Source organism: Bos indicus, chromosome 11 (assembly GCF_029378745.1).
Source record: "Bos indicus isolate NIAB-ARS_2022 breed Sahiwal x Tharparkar chromosome 11, NIAB-ARS_B.indTharparkar_mat_pri_1.0, whole genome shotgun sequence".
Taxonomy (NCBI): Eukaryota; Metazoa; Chordata; class Mammalia; order Artiodactyla; family Bovidae; genus Bos; species Bos indicus.
Window position 1 is genome coordinate 101,815,154 of NC_091770.1, and position 22,645 is coordinate 101,837,798.

The 22,645-nt window shown below is 47.5% G+C and overlaps 1 protein-coding gene across 3 annotated transcripts in view; it reads right to left on the minus strand.

The window, feature by feature from the left end:
* MED27 (mediator complex subunit 27) overlaps window positions 1-22,645 on the minus strand; it is a 246,189-nt gene that overhangs the window by 181,312 nt on the left and 42,232 nt on the right. The window lies entirely within an intron of this gene.

Consider the following 22,645-nt stretch of genomic DNA (forward strand, 5'->3'; position numbering starts at 1 on the left):
CTGATAAGTGGGCTGACCGACTGGTGATGCTGCCCTGGCCTGGCTGTGGCTGGAGCCAACCTAGAGAACAGAACGACTCCATCAGACAGCCCTCTCGAGGCTGGTTTCTAACAAAAGCAGACTCTCGGCTTTGCAGATGTTCACTGTCGTGACAGAGCCACGAAAGAGTCCTGACTCCCTCTTTATTCTAAATGCTAAAAAAGCAGGTATGTCGAACCCCTCTGCAGGCTTGAGCTCAGGAAAAGACCTTCATAGGGACTGCCCTCCAATTGCTTCAAATCACAGAATTCTAACGTCACAGAGGAGGCTTGGAGAAGCCACCCTCCACCTCCACTCCACTCCACTTTATGGGAGAGGAGACTCTGATCGTAAAGTGGTCACCAGCCCAGGGTCTCACACATCGTAAAAGGGGAACAGGCCATTCAGGGTTCAACTCACATACTTTGTCCTGCTGTTTTACGTGTGCTGCATCTTTTTAACCGCGGGACCTGGCATTTATTATCACTGCTCAGGCTGTGAAATGCGGCCCTTCTTCTCAGGCCAGGAACCGGAGCTGAGGAAAGGAGCACAGAGCATCGCCAGCGTTTGCCAGCTCCTGTCCGCTCCCTCACTCTCACCTTTCAGCGTTGAGATGTCACATGCCTTTTTCTTCCTACTGACTCCAGTCATGTCTAAGGTGGGGAGTTTGGGGAAGTTTTAAATGCTCTCCTTTTATGGTTTTAATACCATTTAGCAACAAAAACTTCAAAGACAAAATAATCAAGAAACCACAGACACCTCAAGATTGTCAAAAACCTCGTTTCTAGACTCAGCAGTAACACACCTGACCTTCCTAGCAGCCTTGACAGTGTCCTAACGGGGCGACTGTGCTTGTGGAGTGCTTCGTGGGTTTTTATAAATCATCTTATTGCCCAGGAGCAGCCACACGCATCATCTGTTTTTACTTAGGATTCTCTTTGATTATTTGTGTAATACATCACGACAGTAGCAGGTAAGGGCATCAGGCACGGAAGACCACTTCCCCTGCAGAGCACTGACCAGCGCTGCAGAGCTGGTGGGCCCGAGGGCACTGCAAACCCTCCCCAGAGGCAAGAGCGCACGCCAGGCTCCCGGCGCCAACCCAGGCACGTGCGGCGCCTCGAGCCACTCAAGCCACAACACCTGGGTGGGGCCACACGCCGTGAAGCTGCCACGTGCGTATGCGGCACTGCGGGGTGGGGGAGGCTCCTGTGAGACTCTCACTCTCATACTTAGGGGCCATATTTCTCCTAAACCATTAAGCTTTCAACTAAAACCAATATTTGTGCAAAACTAGGAACACTTCGTCACCACTTTGAGTTGCAAAGACCTTTGCCCCTCATTACTGAAAAGTGTTTTGTTCCCAGCTAATGAGAAAGAACCATGTCTTACAATAAAGCCCTGTTTCTTCTTTTGAACATAACTCTAAGGAAAGAAATAAGCAAGGTTGCCTGGTATTATCCGTGCCAAGGAAAACAGCTACAGAAAAATATCATAAATCTAATTGTTTTGCTTGGTTTTTATCTAAATATTAGACAATGATATTGGCTTCTTTTCTCCTTTTATCTCCTAATGCTTCTTTCAAATAGCCAGTATGAAAAAAAGAAAGAAAGAAAGAAAAACACCCTCAGATTTGAGCTTTTATGGGTAAATGATCTCCTTACTTGGGCAAAACAGCATCAATAAACCATAAGAAGGAAGCCTCCCATTTCTTTGCCCATTTGTTCTCTACTGGGAAGCTGGGCTCAGGCCTTTCAATTACCATGAAAGCAGGACACCAAACCAAGGGGCCCGCTTCTGCTCAACTGGGGCTCATTTACATCCCGAAGGCCGTCTGGGTTTCTACTTCCTGCACGTGAATCCTCAAAGGTCCAGACTTTAAAACTGTCAAAAAAGTAAACCAAGAGGACAGACCGCAGCTTTTTTCTTTCTTAAATATCTGTAATGTTTAGGCTTGTTTAGAATTGTTCCCCTGGAATGTTTCAGAACTCACACCTTTATTAATAGGCCTTTCTCCACAACTGCTTCTGTTTACACTACAGCTGTATGCACGTTATCATACTGAGAGGATGCCAATCAGTCGGAAGAGTTATCACTCAGATATCCAAACAGATTCACTAAAAGGTAAACTGTGAATGCGGCTAAAAATGGAGGAAACACCCATCACAGGGGCTATTTGTAGAGGGAGAGAAAAAGCAGACAAAAGAAAGCCAAAAAGCAAAGATGAGCTACAAACACCAACAGACTAGGGTGCTGCCCATCTCCTGTGAACCACCTCACATTTCACAGCAGGCTCTCAGCCTCTGTACCTGAGGGTCCCGGAGTGCAGTGCACAAGCTCACAAGGATCTTGGCGGAAGGTCACAGGGCCACTTAGGAAGACGTAGGCAGGAAATACAAACAGGATCAAGGCAAGTCTGGCAGTGCACGGATGAGGGCACCCTAACAGCTTATTAACGAGCGCTGACATGAGAACACGCTCTCTGAAGAGGACAGCGTGGCAGCAGTCTCGCTCACCTGCATTCCGACTAGAGGAAGCAGCCCGTGTCAGGAGGGCCACCCGCAATTAGGCTTGGACCGCCCTAGAATCACTATCCATTCACATACCACACTGGATCCCACAAACACAGAGTGCGTCCTAGCCCTTTTTCTATTCCTGACCAAAAGAGAAGCGGCAGAGGAACAGCACACATCCCGGACTCAGCTTCGTGTTTCCACCAGAAATGCCCAACACTAGCTTGTTATTGCATGCCTCAGGCCTGGGCCAGAGGCTAAAACAGATGGCTGGAATTATGCCGAAGGTCCTCAAACACCGAAATTCTATGTTGCTGTATTTCTCTATGAAACTGCAGTCTGAACTTGCACTGGTAAAATTTAAATATGTTTATTAAACACAAACATTGTACCAGTCACCAAAAGTCTCCACTTCAGGCAGTTAAAGAGGGGAAAGGGCTCCCTGTGGTGTCTGAGGCCGGGTGTCAGGTAAAACCTTACTGTCGTTGTCTAGTCGCTCAGCCGTGTCCGACTCTTTGCAACCCCTTGGACTGTAGCATGCCAGGCTTCCCTGTCCTTCACCATCTCCCAAAGTTTGCTCAAACTCATGTCCATTGAGCGATTGATGCCATCCAACCATCTTATCCTCTGTCACCCCCTTCTCCTACCGTCAATCTTTCCCAGCATCAGGGTCTTTTCCAGTGAGTCAGCTCTTTGCTCTAAACAAAGCCTAGTGTGCAATGCTGGAGGCCCAGCAAGCAGCACATGCCTGATGACAAACACTAGTTTGTTATTCTCCCCAAACATTCATAGGTGAGGTCTGTGGAACTGAATATTTCCATATAATAGGTATGTCCTTGGCTATTTCTTTTTCCCTCTTCCTCCCCTAAAAGAAAACGAGGGTTTTTTTCCAACTGAGAAATGAGTAACGTGAAAATCACCGGTCACTTCCACATCTTGATTCTAGCCACTGACTTCTAAGCATTAATCCTTTGCCGAGTTATCACTAAAAAGACTTCAGTTAAGAAACTAGTAAACATGATTTTTAAAAAATGATCAATCTGATCAGTTTAAAATTCCAATTAGATTATTATAAACTTCTTTTATAGGTAGAAAAAATGATTCCTATGTGCTCAAAGTCAGCTTAGATGTAGTTGGACAGTTTAACTCTTCCTTTATCTCATGTCATGAAAATGCTAATTTCTGCTTTAAGCATCATTTCAATGACCATCAAAAGCAGCCCCCATCAGCTTCTTCTGCTTCTATCAACCAGTCATCGGCTGGGAGGCAACTGGCTCCAAATCAGGGGTCTGACCAGCCTCACCCCACCCCTCCCTTACCCGGGAAATGAAGCCAGGAGGTAGGGAAGAAGGAAAGGAAGCACAGATGCGATTCAGAAGGAGGAAGAACAGGAAGTGGGCTCATGATCACTGACTTTAAAAGATTATAACCGTGATGTCAGACAAGCTGAGAATAACAGGAGTGGAAGGAAAGAAACAGTGAGCTGCTCAGGTCAAAGGCCTGTGAGAGCAGGAATCAGGAAACAGAAGAAAACATTCAGGAGGACGCATTTTTTTATTGATCTTTTTTAACAACTGCCTTTTCCCTTCAGGAATAGGAGGAACAAGGTCAGGTGGCTTAAGGGGCAATAAGTCTAAGGAGGCAAGTGCTTTCCTTTGTACTCTGGCAGAAAGGTTGAAACTCCAGAGGCAGTGTGGCTACCATGTAGGGGGACGAGCTTTGTAGTCAGATGGCCCCGAGTCCAAACCTCAGCTTCAGCACAAATGATCCTGGGCATCTCTGGGTGTTTTCTCTCCCCTCTGAGCCTGTTTCTTCCTCAGTCCAATAATGAGGGGTAGGGGGATTCTTTTTCTCTCACAAGGACAAAGCTGTTCTCTTGTTGACTGAGCACACTCCCTAAAGCAGACTTTAACAGTGCTTTTTCCTTATAGCACAACAACCCCATGGAGCCTCCTTTTACAGATGAAGAAATGGAAGGTTCAGTGGTAGGAATGAAGTGATATGATGCATGCAAAAGACTTCATTCAGCACAGAGCCCAGCGCCCCGGGAACAGACAGAGTTGGTCTTGTGATTATCAGAAGTGACTATGCCCCCAAATTCACCTCTTCCAACAATACCAGGAATGAGAATGTTCACAACTAAGTAAAAGCACTGCCTTTTAATGAGGGCTTCCCTCATAGCTCAGCTGGTAAAGAACCCGCCTGCACTGCAGGAGACCCCGGTTCGATTTCTGAGTTGGGAAGATCCGCTGGCAAAGGGATAGGCTACCCACTGCAGTATTCTTGGGCTTCCCTTGTGGCTCAGCTGGTAAAGAATCTGCCCGCAATGCAGGAGACCTGGGTTCAGTCGCTGGGTTGGGAAGGTCCCCTGGAGAAGGGAAAGGCTACTCACTCCAGTATTCTAGCCTGGAGAATTCCATGGACTGTATATAGTCCACGGGGTCGCTAAGAGTTGGACATGACTGAGCGACTTTCACTTCACTTCTTTTAATCAAACACCGTCACTCTAAACATGTCAGATAATAAACTGGCAAGTGTAATGGAAAAAGGGAAAAATGCCCCCCCTCCAGGCTGTTCTGAACCAGTAGGTACACTGAGGAGGCGCCCCAGCCTGGCTCTTCTCGTACAAACAAGGAAAGGAATCCATCACACTGTGATGCCTCGTGGTCGACTCTGTGTAAAACTCTCCACAGAACCCAGGGCAGCTGTATGGGGCCTGTGGAAACACGGGAAACACTCCACACAAAGGCAATGAGAGGATCCATGCAGAAGCTCCTTCCAGGATACTGTGGAGACTAGTCTTAAAGTTACAAACAATCAAAATGCCCAGAAACTTGGCTCAACCTTGATGCACTAAACAAGAAAGTTACAGAGCACTTCCCAGGCAGCTGACAAAGAACTCAGCACAGGAAGATCAAAGTCTCTCTCCAGACTCCCTGAGTACAGCTGTCCCTAGGTATCTGGGGGTGACTGGATCTAAGACCTGAGGTGGGTACCAAACTCCGCAGACGCTTAAGTCCCTTACGTAAACGGTGCAGCATTTGCATATAACCTACACACATCCTCCTGGATACTTTAAATCATCTCTAGGTTTCTTGTATAATAACACCTAATACAATGCACATGTTATGTAAATAGTTATAAGAACAAGGCAGATGCTATGTGAATAGTTGCAGTGACAGCAAATTCAAGTTTTACTTTTCGGAGCTTTCTGGAATTTTTTCCCCCAAATATTTTCTCTCTGCAGTTGGTTGAATCTGAGGAGGCAGAACCCATGGATACAGAGGGTGGACTGAACTGTACTTGTTTCCTTCTTTATTGGACTACTGAAGGTTTTCTGTTGGTTTAAGTTCTGACTGAGGAAATATGAGAAAAGGTAAAAGCCGGAGTCAATGCAGGATTTTCTTATGACAAATGTGGTGCAAAGATATCTTCTTTTGGAGGGAAAAAGAAAGGCAAAAGTCACACATACAACAGGTATGTTTTTGGTTTAAAATGAACGCCAGGTCAGTTTATTTCTACTGATCAACAGGACTGAGGCACAGCTTCTTAATCCATTAGAGTGGAAGCACGGAGTCAACCACCTGAATATAAACCATCAACCCTCCGCTTAACCAACTGTGACCTTAGCTGAGTTATTCAACTCTCTGGAGTCTCCGTTCTCTTCTCTTCTGTCACAGATAATACTGCTGCTAGATACCACATGATTACCCTAGAAGCAACCCAGAGTTTAAAGAAGCAACATCACAGTCAGGTTCTTGGAATCAGTGAAGACTAAGCATGGGAAAGCACCGAGCAAAGTGGCTGGCACAAAATACAGACGCAAGGAATGTCTGCTATGATTGCAGCTCGCTGAGGTTGCCGAGCCACTAACAGACTGAGTGCGAGGGGTGACTGAGCGCGAGGGGTGACTGAGCGCGAGGGGTGACTGAGCCAGGCCCTGCCTCTGATGAAAAGCCTCAGAGATGAGCCAATGAAAAACAGGCTTGTTTCTGGGTGGATCTGGGCTGGGGAGTGTACAGGGATGGCAGGATCACAAGAGAGTTGAACCTCTGATACAAAACGGGTTACTCTGATGGGCTAGTTATTTATTTAATTCTATGATGCTTTGCAGCCCTACTGAAACTCTGAACTGTGCTATGAAGAACAAGTCAATCCAAAATGTGGATCAGCAGCAGGCAGCCAGGAATGTCTGAGAAGAAACAGTAACAACACGTCTACTATCAGCTATATCCAACCAGATGTTCAGAAGCAGCTTCCACTGGGACCAGAGATGGGAAAATAATAGGCAACTGGCACCACACCTAGTGTCTCCTTTCGCTACAGGATACTCCGATAAATACAGGGCCTTTTCCCTTAAGTACTTGGCAGGTAGAAGCTGAAAAGAGCTGAAGCTTGTGCAAGCCAGTCCAGAAGCCTTTCTGAAGCACCTTTTACAGGGCTGATGACTATACCCTAGAGTATGGTTTTCTGTGTATCTGTGTTTGCCAGACTGACTCACATCGTTTAATAAGCCTCACAGGCTTAGCAGAGGGGCCTGCACGGATGTTCAATAAATCCTCGCCGAGAACGGGATGACTTGATGGATGCCGAGTATAGTGCTAGACATGGATGGATGTGAAAAGAAATGTTCTCGGCTTTTAGAGGGTCAAGACTTGCCTAGAATACAAGATCCATGAGAGCGGCTAAGAGCTCCACAGAGCTCCCTAGTCTTCACTGCTAGGTCCCCAGTATCTAGAACAGTGCTCAGCATCACAAAAACAGCAACATGAGCCAAAGTACACAATGGGCTTCCCGGGTGGCGCTAGTGGTAAAGAACCTGCCTGCCAGTGCAGGAGACACAAGAGATGTGGTTTTGAACCCTGGATGGGGAAGATCCCCTCGAGGAGGAAATGGCAACCCACGCCAGTGTCCTTGCCTGGAGAATACCATGGACAGAGGAGCCCACGTGAAGAGTCAGACATGACTGAACGACCGGGCACACACATTGTATACATAGGGCTCGTTGTAACTTACACAACCACCTTATGAGGCAGGTACTATTAGCTCTATTTTACAGATGAGGAAAATGGAGCCACAGATGGTAAGCGGCCTGCTCAAGGTCATGGAGCCGTTAAGGCCTGGAATCTGGACAGCTTGGCCCCAGAGTCCCTGCTCTGCAACCACAACACTCGATGGCTTCTCCAGAACTTGGCATGTTCTCCGGAAGGATTTTCATTTTTATTTCCTTTTTGCTTTGCTTTTTTTAAACAAACCCTTGTATCAAAGTGTTTTTTTAAGTAAATGAATAGATGAATACGTAAGTAGCAGGGGACAGCTCCAGGAGACCTGAACTAAATGCCAGAGTATGGAGGGAATCTGGACTCGGAATCACCTTCATGCAGAAGGCCCTGCAGAGTGGGAGGACGGTGGGGCTCCATGGCCTCCCCTCCTCCCCAGCTCGGCCTTTCCCAGTCACTCAGTTAATAAGGGTCTGCTGTGAGGCTCCCAGGGAAGCGGAGAGAGCCAGTGAACCCACAGACAGGCCCTCAGCAGACGGGGACGCGTCTCACCCAGGCCCCTGCCCGCCGCCATGTGAGGGTGCAAACGTGCATACCCCCTCACCCAGGGAGTGCCTTCTCACACCAGAGAGGTGAAAGGTGCACAAGGCGCTGGCATTACAGAGCCACGATATATTTTTTTTTTTTTTTTGCAGTATAAAAATGTATAAAAAGTTCCGAAAGTCAAAAGCTTTCTCATCAATATAGGCGCCAAAATTCCTGTGGCAGCAAAAACTGACATGAACTGATGTGAGTCTGTTTACATCTTAATTTATCTCACTTAGTGTGAACAGTCAAACGTCTTGCTACACAAAATTTGGTTACAGGGTACTGCCCCCAACCCTGCTGGAGAACTTGGTGGTATACGAACCATACTACCTTTCAATAACCCAGAACATTCCAAACCCAGAACACGGACGCGGAAGCTCTGGAGGAGGAGCTGCGGACCTGGGACACGTGGTGGCGAGCGGGCTGGGCAGCACTTCTGACTTCCTGTCACTCAAGTCTCAGCCTGAACTTCACCTTCTTGGAGGTCATCTCATCACACCACAGGGTCTCTCCTTAACCACAGCAGTAAATCCAAAGAGGTATTTGATACACACTGTTTCTTTCTGGGTTTAGTGTATCTGTCCCCTGCTCTACCCCTCGCCCGCCACACCCGCCAACAACACACTGGATATGAAAGCACCCCTGAAACCCAGACCCCGGCTCTCTCCATCACCACTGGGGCCCCAACACCCAGAACAGTGCCTGGCACACAGCTCAGTAAGTACTTGACAAATGAATGAAGAAATAAGAAAACACTCAGAAGAGGCACGGAGGCATCGCAGGAACTGTGCCCAGCCAGATCCACACACCCGGCCTACACAAATTAAAAATCCATACCCTCCCAAGCAGTATGGATTTTTTACACCCTCTGTGGACTTTATTTGGTAGACGATTGGGGGAGGGGTGCCCCTGAGGACATCAGGCCTGGGAGTGGTACAAGCAAAGGGCACTAGAGTCCTCAAGTCATTTTTCAAAACAGCCCGAGCCCATCCGCAGCAGAACCACCTACAGTGCGTGCGTGCTAAAGTTGCTCCAGTCATGCCCGACTCTTTGTGACCCCGTGGACTGTAGCCTACCAGGTTCCTCCGTATATGGGATTTACCAGGCAAGAATACTGGAGAATCCCATAGACGAAGGAGCCTGGTAGGCTACAGTCCATGGGGTCACAAAGAGTCAGACACGACTGAGCCACTTCACTTCATAGGACAATCTAAAAAATATTTGTCGACTCACTGATTGACGAAGTCAATCTCTACTTGGAACTCACCATGAATCTGCTACACAAGGAAACCTCAGACCAGTCACAATTAGCTACTCTACAGACACAACTCTTGTTGGTCCACTGCACAGACTCAGGGTTTGAAACATGAATGCAAAATGTTTCCACAAAAATCTGTTTGCAGCATATATTGCTGAAGAGTGTCCTAGCAGGACACACAGCAGAGACTGAAAGAGCTTCTAGAATTCTGAGACTCTACCCCAAGCTCTAAATCGCACTTGATTAAGCAGACACAGAACCTGCACGGCAAGAGTCTTCAAATAGTTAAATTTTCAATCTTTATAAAAAAGAAAATCCATCAGATGTGATTGATAAGTGTACTTTTTAAAACTACAAGTAAAAAAGTGAAGATTGGCAACATTTTTTGCCATATAATTTGCTTTCTTTGCCTTTTTCCACAGCACTGCACATAAATCAAAGAAATGCTAAAGAGGCCCATATATCACCAACTGGCATTTCAAAACTATTTACCAAGTCTTTAACAGGCACAGGTCAGAGTAGGGAAAACCATGACCAAGGAGGCTGAAATTAAAGGGAGAAAGTTAACTCAACCACTGACAGAGAGTTAATTAAGTTTACAAGTAACTTTCCAATGAGCAAATTTTGGTATTTAATAAGAACAGCCTCCGTGAGGCAGGGTTACAAAATATGCAGGCAGGGTGAGAAGGAAGACAAGCCAACAGAACTTTCCAAACAAGAGGAATGTATATTTGAACAAGCTGCCTTTCTGTGATTAAGCACAGAGACGTGGGAACAGGCAGGGGAAATGATGTTTTAATAAGGTGTGAGACAGGCCTAGGGGCTGCATTCTGCATTACCCTTGCAAAAGAAGGGCGGGAGAGGTATCCAAAAGTTGTAGATCAAAGTACATAGGCTACTATGTGCCAGCTGCTGCTAAAGGTGGCACAGAGGTCAAGAAAAGTGGGTTTACATGGGCTTTAATTCCCAGACAGAAAACTCAAAGATCCCTCAAAGGCAGCATGCTAAAACTGGTGGCTTACATCCTCATTTGCAAGGACAGGAAGAGATGCAAAAGGCTTTACCTGTCTGCCTTCATCAGCTCTGCTCACCATAACAAAATGCCATAGACTGGGAGGCTTAATCAACAGACACTTATTTCCCATACTTTTGGAGGTTGAGGGGCTTCTCAGTGGCTCAGTGGTAAAGAATCTGCCTGCCAATGCAAGAGACATGGGTTCGATTCCTGGGTTGGGAAGAGCCCTTGGAGTAGGAAATGACAACACACTCCAGTATTAGAGGAGCCTGGTGGGCTACAGTTCCTGGGGTCGCAAAGAGTCAGACATGACTGAACACACACACACACACCCTGGTGGGCTACAGTTCCTGGGGTCGCAAAGAGTCAGACACGACTGAACACACACACACACACCCTGGTGGGCTACAGTTCCTGGGGTCGCAGGGAGTCAGACACGATTGCACGCGCATGCACACACACACAAGGGTGAGAAGTCCAAGATCCAGGCACCAGCAAACCTGGCCCGCCGTGAGGGCCTTCTTTCCAGCCTGCACTTGGCTACCACCTCGCCATGGGTTCATGTGACCTGTTCTCTGCATACTCACAGCACTCAGGTCCCTGTGCCTCTTTTAGTAAGGATATCTAATCTCATTACGGGGACCCAACTCTCATGACCTCATCTAACTAAATCATCTTAAAGGCCTTGCCTCCTAATACAATGAGGTTAACATTAGGGCTTCAACGTAAGACATCTAGCGGGGATACAAACGTTCAGTCCATAATGTGGTCCGTCTGTTCAAGACAGCACAGGCCTGGTGAGGGCCTGGCCTGGCGCTCCAGCAGTATTCCAAGAAGGGCCCTGTGCACTGGCTCCAGAGCCACGCTTCCTCCTGGGGACAGCGTCCCCCAGCCCCTCATTAGAGCACTGCTGGCCCTCCCCTGTCCCAGAACAAGGAGAGTGGCCCTAATTTTAATGGAGTCACAGTCTCTGAAAAGTTCAGCTTTTAACACGGTAGTCATCCCCCATGTACTCCAGCCCTCAACTGTACACTCTGGAAAAGCTAACTGCTGAGAGCCAAAATAATGAGAGAGCTCCGCTGAGAAAGAGGTTTTAAAACCAGCTTGTAGGTAAAAGAGGGGGAAAAGGTCAGTCTTTTCTTCTCAAGAACTCGGTGTTTTATCATCTCTCTTTGCTGCTACATAATGAAATGCTAGCATCAGACAGATCCTCTTAGAAAGCAGATGAGGGACACAGAGACATACTCCTCTATTTCAAGTCAGCCATGTGCAAGTGTCTGCGCAAATTTCTTAGAAGCATGCAATGGAAAAAGAGACCCCTCATGGAAAACAGAAGTCCACTACATCAAAATGTGCTTTTAAAATACTAAGTTAAGATGCTGGAAGCCCATGTGTAACAGAAGCAAAATGTTTCCTACAGGAGCCAGGTCTTCCTGTTGCACATGGTAAGCATGAACAGTCGCGTTCCCTACACTCTAATCCCAAACCACAGAGACGACAGCAGAGTGTAAACCCACAAGGATAGAGAGAGACAACAACAGAGACGTCAACTAAATTTGAGAAAACACAAAGCATCGACCACAACTACCTCAGCCGAGAGCAGTGTGTTGCAACTTCCTCTGGCTGCCTGGCAGAGGGGAGAACGAGGGAAGCAGGGTTAGGGAGGTTAGGAGGGTAGAAGTCAAGAAAGAGCAAAGGGAACTGGACTGTGGGATTTGCAAAGACTAAGGAAGCGGAGGCACCCAGGATGGTAGAAGGCCGGATGTGGGGTAGGAATAAAAACAAGGTGGACTGGTTAAGTCTACTGTAAACATAGACCCCTATTCCCATCAGAATTCATGAGGCTGCCCCAGGGAGGCTCAGGGACAACTGAAAACAGGAGAACAGACCTGCCCTTTGAATAGCGAGACAGCCTCCCTCCCACTGTCTGCACAGAAGGAACAGCAATCGTAGTATACTACACGGCTCGGCTGTGAACACTTCACAGCCGTGAAACAGTGTCCAACCTGAATATTAAAGCAAACTGATGGGGAGAAGGTGGGATATGCGGGTTAAATCTTCATCATCCATACTGGAGTCAACAGATGACACCTAAGACAGCAGACCAGGCAAGCTGTCTAGAAAAACGCAGGCAGGGATCCAAAGAAGCAACTAAAAGAGTTTAAAGGCGCTCCCTCCAGGGACTGGCTTGTGGAACAGGCAGACAAAGGACAAATGCTTGAGCTATAAATCTTGTAGGCTTCCTTATTCACCTTCTTGTATTCCTTTGATGAAACTAAAAACTATAATAGGAAAAAAAAAAAAAAAAACACAACCAGAGCCTCAGTTAAGCAGGTCCTGAAGACATGAAGCCCCTACACTCTACAAAACGTGCTCCATCACCTGGGCACTATTAGCTTACTATAGTAACACTTAATTTTATTTCAAGTTTTATGGCAACAGTTAAAGGGTTTTATAATAGCAGATGCTGTCCCTCCCACACATCAATTAATTTGCAAGTTCACTCAGGTTGCAGAACTAATGAGGTGCAGAAAGCTTCTTTCCACTGGTGAACGCTGCTGTCAGAAGGTGGCTGTGGTGGGCGAGGCGATAACTGGGCTGTCAGCAGCAAGCCAGACCCGACTGGACTCCCGAGGCTGCTCTGCCTTAGCCCACGGGCCCCAAGGACCGGCCCGGCCTCCAATCAAGAGAAGGAACATAAGGGCAGCCACCGTGGAAGAGGGAAAAGCAATGGAAAAATTCTAGAGACACTCTAGCAAGGGAGTGAGAGACCGTCTCCGCCTCATGAAATAGCATCATGGCTTTTCTGCTCCTTTTTATAGGTTCTCATTCCGGGTTTACCAAGAAAGTAAACTTTTTGAAAAGAAAGGATGTGGCACTCTGAGTTCAACTCTGGACTGTGATTTGGCAAAACCGCCTCTCAAGCCCACACGTTTTATTTTTCTTCTTCTACTTCTTTCTGAAAGAGCTGAACCGAAGTAACCAACGTTGCTTCAGAACACGGGGTTGAAAATAGTTATACCGCTTCTGGCTCTGCCAAAAAACTGTCTCTCTTCTCACTTTCACTTAAAACCCTTCTTTTTTTTAATGACCCAAATGATAAGATGAACAAGAAGACACTTCTTCGTTTTCACCTATGCAAATAGCATTTTGTACAGAACAAGTTATCCACTGCAGCTCTTAATACCGCAAGAAGCTAAGACAGCCTGTCAGGCAGAGCTAGTCGGCAGGATTGGCGAACACCCCCATCAAAGGTTCCTTTTCCTGGTTCCACTTGCTCCAGGACAGGCCTCTTTCCCACCCAGCCTCCCTCCCGGCATCACATCTCTGCTCCCGAAGCCTTGTGGTCAAGCCCCTCTCCTTATGGGCAGCGCCTGGGACTGCAGCCCACGCTGAGCCGTCTTTCTAGTCTGTGATAAACTATCTGAGTGTGAATAAGCATTTCAGAAGGCTTCCTGCTTTGAGAATTCACCTTTCCAACAAATTAAACAGGTGTCTACAGCAGCCTGACAGGTAGCAAACACACATTTTCTCCTTCACAATGAGTCCCGGGCAGAAGTAAACCATCACTCAAATATTTTTCATTCCCCACCAGCCAAAAGCAGTCTTACGCACAGTGTCTGGCCCTCTGAACATATCACTCTACTAAGAATGCCTGTCAGAGCTCCTGGATTTTGAGGACAATAATTTTCTTTACATGCTTATGAAAGCTGAAGGTTCTCTGACATTTTCTGACCTGACATTGTCTGTAAAGGGCACAGGTTAACAACGTTTAAGAAAAGATCACATACAATATATAAATCATGAAGATTCCTGGGATATTGTTTGGTCCAGGACTTCAGATTCAATACCATTATTACCAAGAAAAGAAATTCCTTTTTTCTTTCATTTGTGCACCATACTGGGCTCCAAAGGCACCATTAAAATGCCAACAAAGGCATTTTTGGATCTACAATCATTTGACATTTTTTCCAAGAAAATTCAAATTTGAACAACTTTGGTAAATTTAGAGTCTTGTGAAGTACCACCCGCCTCCCCTTCCACTCCCCTAAAAAGGGCAAGAAAATTCATCATCAAAGGTTACCCCTCCATCGAATGTCATCAGAGTGTGGTATTTCAGCACACACATTTATGTATATAAATCTCCAACTGTTCTGAGATCTCCACCATTGCTGGCATAACCAGATGAATTAATAATGGAACGGCTGCCTCCCTAAACTCCTTTTAATTTTCTCTTCATTTCTGTTGGCGTAACTGAGACCCTCGGTGTTCCATGGAAGCCTCTGGATTCTGTGTGGCCCAAAAGCAGGAGGAAGACACCTTCTTCCCTTTCCCACACCAGCCCCCCACCCCATTCAAGAATCCAAGGACATTCATAACTTGGTGATTAAAAATACACTATTTTTATTTCAGAAGTTCAATCGTAACACATTCCCTTCTTTAAAAATTTTATAGCATCTACACTTTCAATTTGGGATTTCTCATTCATGCTAGGTGAGCCTCTTATGTTCTATATTAAATGCAAGGCATGTGTGATCAGTACTATTAATAATATAACAGTGCCAATCTAGCAGCAGCAACACAGCACCAGCACACAGCCCCGTCTGAACAGACGTGGAATCCTGAGTACCACTGCAAACTGATTAAATGCATGGGAATAAAGTTCGCAGCTGACTGCTCTGCCCTCCCCAGCTGGAGAATCAGGAAGAATTTTTGCTTTCTTTCCCAAAGGCACAACATATCATTAGCTCTCATAAATATAAACAGATCTGAAACAGAAAACAAGAGATTACCTTTATTAGATTCAAGGAAGACAGGGAAGGTGAGCTTTAAAGTGTTCATGGACAAATGGAGATGATAAATTCATCAAAGTGTATCAGACTCCAGGATTTAAGGTCACCAAAGTCACCTATTATGATTATGACAGTGAAACAGAGCCCAGTTCTCACTTCGCCAAGAACCAGTTTCCTAACAAAGCCTGCCCTTCACTTCGCTACCATCCCAGTGCTCTGTCCGAGGATGCAGCCGGGGAAACGTTCTCTAGAGATGTCTGTAGAAGAAACCAAGGTATACCTCATTCCCAGGTCCAAAGATGGCTAAACATGAGCAGGTGGTGGAGAACAGAATCTCAAAACAATAGCCTGGGGCTCTGCTATCTTGCCATGAAGACACTGACCAGCACCCTCCTTGCTTCCTCAACAACCCCACGCACAAGTCCACTTAGGGATGGCTCCTCCCTTTGCCTGCAGTGGATTCAAGCAGAGCCCCTGGCTGGGTGCTGTCTGTGGCCGCCACCCTTCTCCCATCTGGCCACGAGCACAGGTCAGCGAGGAAGAGGCTCAAGGCAGGAGGATGTCATATACAGGGTTTGGTTTGGTTTTTCATTTCATTCTTTTTTTAAGTTTTTTACTGAAATATAGTTGATTTACAATGCCTTTATTATAAAACATCTGACTGCCGAGTAAAAAACAGGGACTGTTTGTGCTGAGCCTTCAGCTCTTAAAACTACCTGTGAAGGTGGCCTAGTTCATTCACAGCATGACAAATTCACCACAGCGCACAAGTACACGCACATACACGCACACTTATCTCAAACGCACATCACAGAAAAGACGAATCAAGACTCCTAGTCTGGACTTCCATGGTGGTGCAGTGGATAAGACTCCATCTGCCACTGCAGGGGTCTCGGGTTCGATCCCTGGGCCAGGAAGATTCCACATGCTACAGAGCAGCTAGGCCCGTGAGCCACAACTCCTGAGCCCCGCACTCTAGGGCCTGCGAGCAGGAACTACGAGCCTCTGAGCCACAACCACTGAAGCCCGCACACCTAGAGCCGTGCTCTGGCAACAAGAGAAGCCGCCCCAGTGAGAAACCTACGCGCCACGACGACGAGGAGCCCGGCTCGCTGCAACTAGAAAAAGCCGCACGGCAACCAAGACCCAGCAGAGCCAAAGCTAAGTAAAACAGATTTAAAAAATAAGTAAAAAGCTCACCTCATTAGGTGAGGGCTGGGGCCCACCCAGCAGACTCTCCCATAGAAAGACTCCTAGTCTATCACAGACTTAGAGAGTGAACTTATGTTGCTGGGGGATGACGTGGAGTCGGGATAGGTAGGGACTTTGGGGTGGACATGTACACACTGCTGTATTTAAAATGGATAACCAACAAGGACCTACTGTATAGCGCGGGGAACTCCTCTCAATGTTAGGAGGCAGCCTGGATGGATGGGGAGCTTGAGGGAGAATGGATACATGTCTTCACCTGAAACTATCACATTATTAATGAGCTAATTCAAAATAAAAAGTTTCAAAAAAAAGACAGAAAGTCTATATAACTTATGAAACAATAATACGTGTCCAATGTATGCCAGACACTTAATCCTCATGACTCAACAATGGAGGTGTTCTCACAAACCCCACTTCACCTTTAAGGAAAGAAGCTGAGGAAAGTGAAGTCACTTGCCTAAAGTCACATAGCTGATTTCAGGTCCAAATGAACCCCACCCTGCAAGTTCAACTATTAAGCTATACTGCCTTGATAAACAGAATTTCACTCATTCAGTACTGAATGATAACAATATGTACTGTGAATCCAGTACGCTTGACACTGCTTTAGTACAACACTGGGAATAAAGCAATGAGCGAAGCCAACTCCCATCCTCATGGACAGAACATTCCAGAGGGGGTGTGAGAAAAACAATGAACAAAAGGAGTAAAACACACAGGGTGATAAATGTGATCGTGAGCGAGGAGAAAAATGACACGGAGGCAGATGGGGGCAGCTCGGAGGCTGCAACACTGAGCAGGGTGGTCTCGGAAGGCCCCTCTGAGACGGCGCCATCTGAGCCAGGACCTGAAGGGCACCCAGGCATCTTTGAGGTGGTCTGAGAACTGGGACAGAAAAGGAGACGCACTTGCAGTCTGCCTGGAAGAACTCCAGGGGGAGCCTTTCTCAGGACAGCTGCGCATCACCCCTCACAGCTTCCAGCCCGAGGGCACCCGTGGGCGCTGGGCAGGTCTCTGGCTTCACTGTCACCACCCGAGACTCTGAGCCTGGCTGGTCCTAAGCCTGGTCCTCCTCTGTCTCCAACTCCACTTGTCAAAACTCATTCCACACACGGAGTGCTCCTTCTGACACTGCTCATCCCTCACTCCGACCACACTTAGGCACACGTGGGTAAGGATGTGGCCATGCGCCTCTGTTTGCCCACTGGATTAACAAAGAGAGGAAGACTAGATAAAATCGAGTGTGGGGGGAAAACCAGGCACCTGATCTCTGTTGGTGGAGAGTGTAAACGGGTACAACCACCCTGAAGGGCAAGTGGACAGGGTCTATGGAAATGGTAAACGCAGTCCCCTAGAAACGTACTGGACCCTTGGGCACACACTTACATACCAGAGCACCTGCTGTGGCGAAGACTGGAAATAACCTACACTCCCTCTGCGGAGAGCTGGGTGTGGTACCTCCACAGGTGAAGTCACTCAGTCGTGTCCGACTCTGTGAAACCCCATGGACTGTAGCCTACTAGGCTCCTATGTCCATGGGATTTTCCAGGCAAGAGTACTGGAGTGGAGTGCCATTTCCTTCTCCAAGGGATCTTCCCAACCCAGGGATCGAACCTGGGTCTCCTGCACTGCAGAGAGATGCTTTACCGTCTGAGCCACCAAAGAAGCCAGTACTTCCACAGAGGAGACTCTATATAAGCAGATGTTTAAGAAAAGATGAGCTACGAGCAGTGAGGATGAAATACTAGTCTTTCCAAAGACGATGTCTGACATGGATAGTGGTCATAAATGAAGATCCCCTCATTCCTGGAGGAGTAAAGGGTCAGGATACAGGCTATGCATTCTTCAGTGCTTTAGCAAAAAATAAAGTAACGATAATATGCATGATGACAAAGACAGAGTAAACGTGGTGAATCCAGTTGAGTATACAGAGTTTAATGCACCATTATTCCTTATAACTTTTCTGAAAGCTGGAAATATTTTCAAAGCATAACATTTAAGGGAAGTGTCATGGCCATGGCCAGGCATCACTAGCAGAAAGCATTACAACACCCAGACAAGCGGGGGCCCCTTCAAAGAGACACGGCGTCTAGGCGGGTACCCGAAGCCAGCTGAGAAGGGAAGGGGGTGGAAGACCTCTGCGTGGCAGTAACTGGCCCAAAGCCTCAGTCAGCTAGTTGGCACGCCATCCCCTGACCCAGCCTGAGAGGCAACAGAGTAAGTTCCAACTTAGGTTCTGGGTCAGTGGCCGTGCAGCCCACCCTCCCTCCCACCCGTCTTCTCAGTCTGGCCCAACAAGAGCAGACACTCACTGATGGCTGTGAAGGACCTGCAGACTCCTCAGAAGAAAAAACGAAAGCACTGTATCTGTGTGCTGGATTATTTAAAGTAGGAAAAAGAGATGTTTTGGAAACACCTGAAAAAGCCAGAGAACAAAAATTTTATCTAGTTAACAATTAATACGTAAGAACACCTCATTTTTCCAAGCATCTAGATGCACTCAGAATACAGGTCATTTGGTTTATGTGTTAACTGTGTTTTAACTGTATTGGTAATTCGTATGTCAGGAGGGCCAACATTTCCTGGTTATTAAGAATGAACATGATGTTAACAGTTTGGATTCGAATCTTGGCTCTGCCCCTTATGACCTGAAGGATCTCAGGGCAAGTAATTTAACCTCTTTTTTAACCCCAGTTTCAAAAACATATAATACACATAATTTCATAGGGTTGTCTGTGAAAACGGAAACACACCATTTGCTGTATAAATAGTACTGACTCTACCTCCGAGTACAGTGCTGGGTGCTAGGGATGTGGCTTTGAGCCTCATGGAGCGTACACCCTGTGAGTATTATTGCTGTTCAGTCACCAAGTTGCGTCCAACCCCATGCTACAGCACATCAGGCTCCTCTGTCCTCCACTATTTCCTGGAGTTTGCTCAAAGTCATAGCCACTGAGTTGGTGATGTTATCTAACCATCTTATCCTCTGTTGCCCCCTTCTCCTTTTGCCTTCAGTCTTTCCCAGCATCAAGATCTTTTCCAATGAGCTGATCCTTCGCATCAAGTGGCCAAAGTACTGCCGCTTCAGCTTCAGCATCAGTCCTTCCAATGAATATTCAGTGTTGATTTTCTTTAGGATTGACTGGTTTGATCTCTTTGCAGTCTCAGGGACTCTCAAGAGTCTTCTCCAGCACCACAGTTTGAAAGCATCAATTCTTTGGCACTGAGTCTGTAAGTATAGCTAGATATTAAATAGATAACTCCCAAAACTAAAAACTCGCAAGCTTCTGTGACAATGTCTCAATAAAAAGGCCCAGTGCTAAAAGCTTAGGTTAGAAGGACATTCCCGGCAGAAGGAACAGCATGTGAAAAAGCAGAGGTAAGGGGAGCCTGTGGAAGTGGAAAGAGAAAGCGTGTGTGAAACGTTTACTGGCAGGGCTGGGAGCAGGGGGCCCTCCACAGAGGGCAGCGGTGCAACCGACGCTGCTGGAGAAGCAGCACAGCCTGCCCATGGCATGCACGGAGTGCTCCATACACCGTGGGCACGGGGCAGCCCGAGTCACAGCGCACATAAGCAGACTTGAAATGAGAGTCCTCTTAATTTACAGGTTCACCATGTATGGGGTGGTCATATTCTGGTCACTTTCTGAAATGACTTTCTGATTGAGTGTCGCCTCTAGAATGAAAGCATGAGCAGTAACAGCTGCGTGAGGTTTTCCAGCCTGCAGCTCTGTTCTGTACCTGGGCAGCAGCTCCTTCAGTGCAAATCACCCCAGGGATTTATACACACACACACAAACGGGAGTAAGGTAGGCTTTGAGAACAGAGGTTCTAGCAGTTGAAAGACTAGTTGCTGGGATGCAAACAAACAGCAAGCCACTGAAATCCGTGCAGCAGTGGTAATTCGTATCTAAATCTGAAGCCTGGATGGTAGCAAGAACAGATGGCTCTGCAATATGCAAACACGTTCCCGGCAACAACGGGCTCGGGCGACGAGAGCAAACGGGAGCTGCCGGGCAGCGAGGGGAAGGACAGCGGTGCAGCCACGAGGCTCTGGGGACAGCACCAAACGCCAAGGGCAAAACAGGCCTCCCGCGGAGGTGGAAAGGCAGGTTTCCTGCGCACAAGCTTTGGCCGACACAGAGCGTGTTCCCTCGCCAGAAGAAGGGAACACGGCTCTCTGCAACCAGCAGTGACACGTCACCTGCCTCCCCAGCACCAGCTAAATCGCGCCTCAAGCTGGGTGGGGGGAGGACAGATGAGTGGCCAACAACTACGGTGCAAAGAATCCGCAGAAGTTCAGGCGGACAGATGTGACCTTTCACCTGGACGCATGCTGTGTATTTAAGGAAAAAAAAAAAAGGTCCGAAGAGAAGTGACTTCACCAAGGTGACATCTTCAATCATTTCTTTCATTCATTCATTCATTCATTTGTTCAACTAATATTTATGGGACACTTCCTAAAATGTGCCCTTGGGAAACAGTAATGAAATAAAGAACATTTCCAAGAAGAGAAAGACAGACAGTAAGTTCCTTTTTTTAAGTGAAATATCTGGTGTATGAGAAGATGAAACACATTATGGTTTTAACACGTGCAGGGTAGGGTGGCTGGAAGTGAGGGTGCTGCAAGGTCAAGTGTGGTGCACACTGAGAAAGATGTGAAAATGAGGACACAGGAACGTGGGCTATTGAGAGGGGGAACAGTCAGCACAGGGACTCTGAGAGGAGATGGGGCACGCCTCAGTGTCCTGGAATCAGGAAGGAGGCTAACAGCTGGAGCAGAGACCGCAGAGGAGAGGAGACGCATGGAGCTGGGAGGGGTGGGGGCCACTGAGAGCAGCTGGGCCTTTACTCTGGGACAGGCGGGAGCCACTGCAGGGCTTGAGGCAGAGGCACAACGTGTCTGGACTTTCCCACTAAAGCACGCCCTGAGCGCTGGTCGAGACTAAGCGAGAGAAGCAGGGAGGGCCACCAAGCCCAGGGCAGGTCCAGAACGAGAACGTGGAGGTCAGTCGGCTTTAACAAGGGCTTCCGATCCAGTGGTGACATTCTCGTCCTTTTACTTTCAACACGGATTCTAAACTGCAAAGAATATCATAGATCAAAATACCTCCTTGTAGAATATAGAGTTCATGATTTTCGGATGGGAGGTGAACTTCTCAGGCTTCAAAAAAACAAAGAACACGAACAGAACTTTTAGGAGATCTGATGTGCAAATGCTTTATCAGCAAACCTGTCAGTTACTACATGAGTGCAGTGTGGCAGGTGCTTGGCTGAGAGGTGGGAGGACTCAGAGGCCGGCGGACGGCATGGCTCCGGGGCCAGACTCTGAAGGCAGACTCAGTCCCCCCAGAATGAGAACAATGTAATGACTGTATGTACGACTTAGGGCTGCTGTTGGGGTTCAATGTGGTACCTCACAAAAAACCTAGCCCACTGCCTGGCACATGCCAGTGCTCAATAAACGGTGGCCACTGTCATTACCAGTTGCCACCGATAATGCAGTCCTCATATAGGCCCCAGGCCACCGCACTAAGGGAGGAGAACGAGGTGGGCTCTAGGGTTGGGGACACGGAGCTGAATCCCGCCTGGGCTGTCTGATATCAGAGGCCAGCCTGGGACTCAGCAGGGAGGCCTCCTTCAAGGGAGCAAACAAGGACACCACTGTCCAAGGAGGAGGAAGAGGAACCGGGGAGCGGGTATCTGCCAGAGCAGAGCCAGCCCCTGTGCGGGCCAGGGGACGCCGTGACCCACGACACTGGGTCCCACCGCAAGGCGCTTACCCAGCGGACACCCTTCACCTCTGGGACCACAGGCCCAGCCCTTATAAGAACTGCCGCCTCTACGGCCTCTCTCCTGGCTCTGAAATGTCATGACTCTCTGTTTTGGTTTTGTTTGTTTCATAAGACCTTAGACAGGGGGAAAGCATCAACAAAAAGGTAGAATAACTTGAGAAAGAGAAAACAGACAATAAGCATTACCCCCCAGCACCCTTTCTGGTGTGACAGACCTCACGCTACCACACCCGTATCAACCATTACAGGTCACTTTTCAAAATGCTGTCAGATAGAAACTGATTACTCCTCGTGCTCAGCATCAGTCCTGACACGTGGGCCCATCGACACTGAACAAAACCAGGCTTCTCAAGCCGTCGGAGCCTCACTCTCGTCCCTGAGCTGGGGAACTGAATTATTAAGAGATAAAAGCACGTGCCACCCCCTTTCTGCTTTATTTCCTTATGGAAGGAC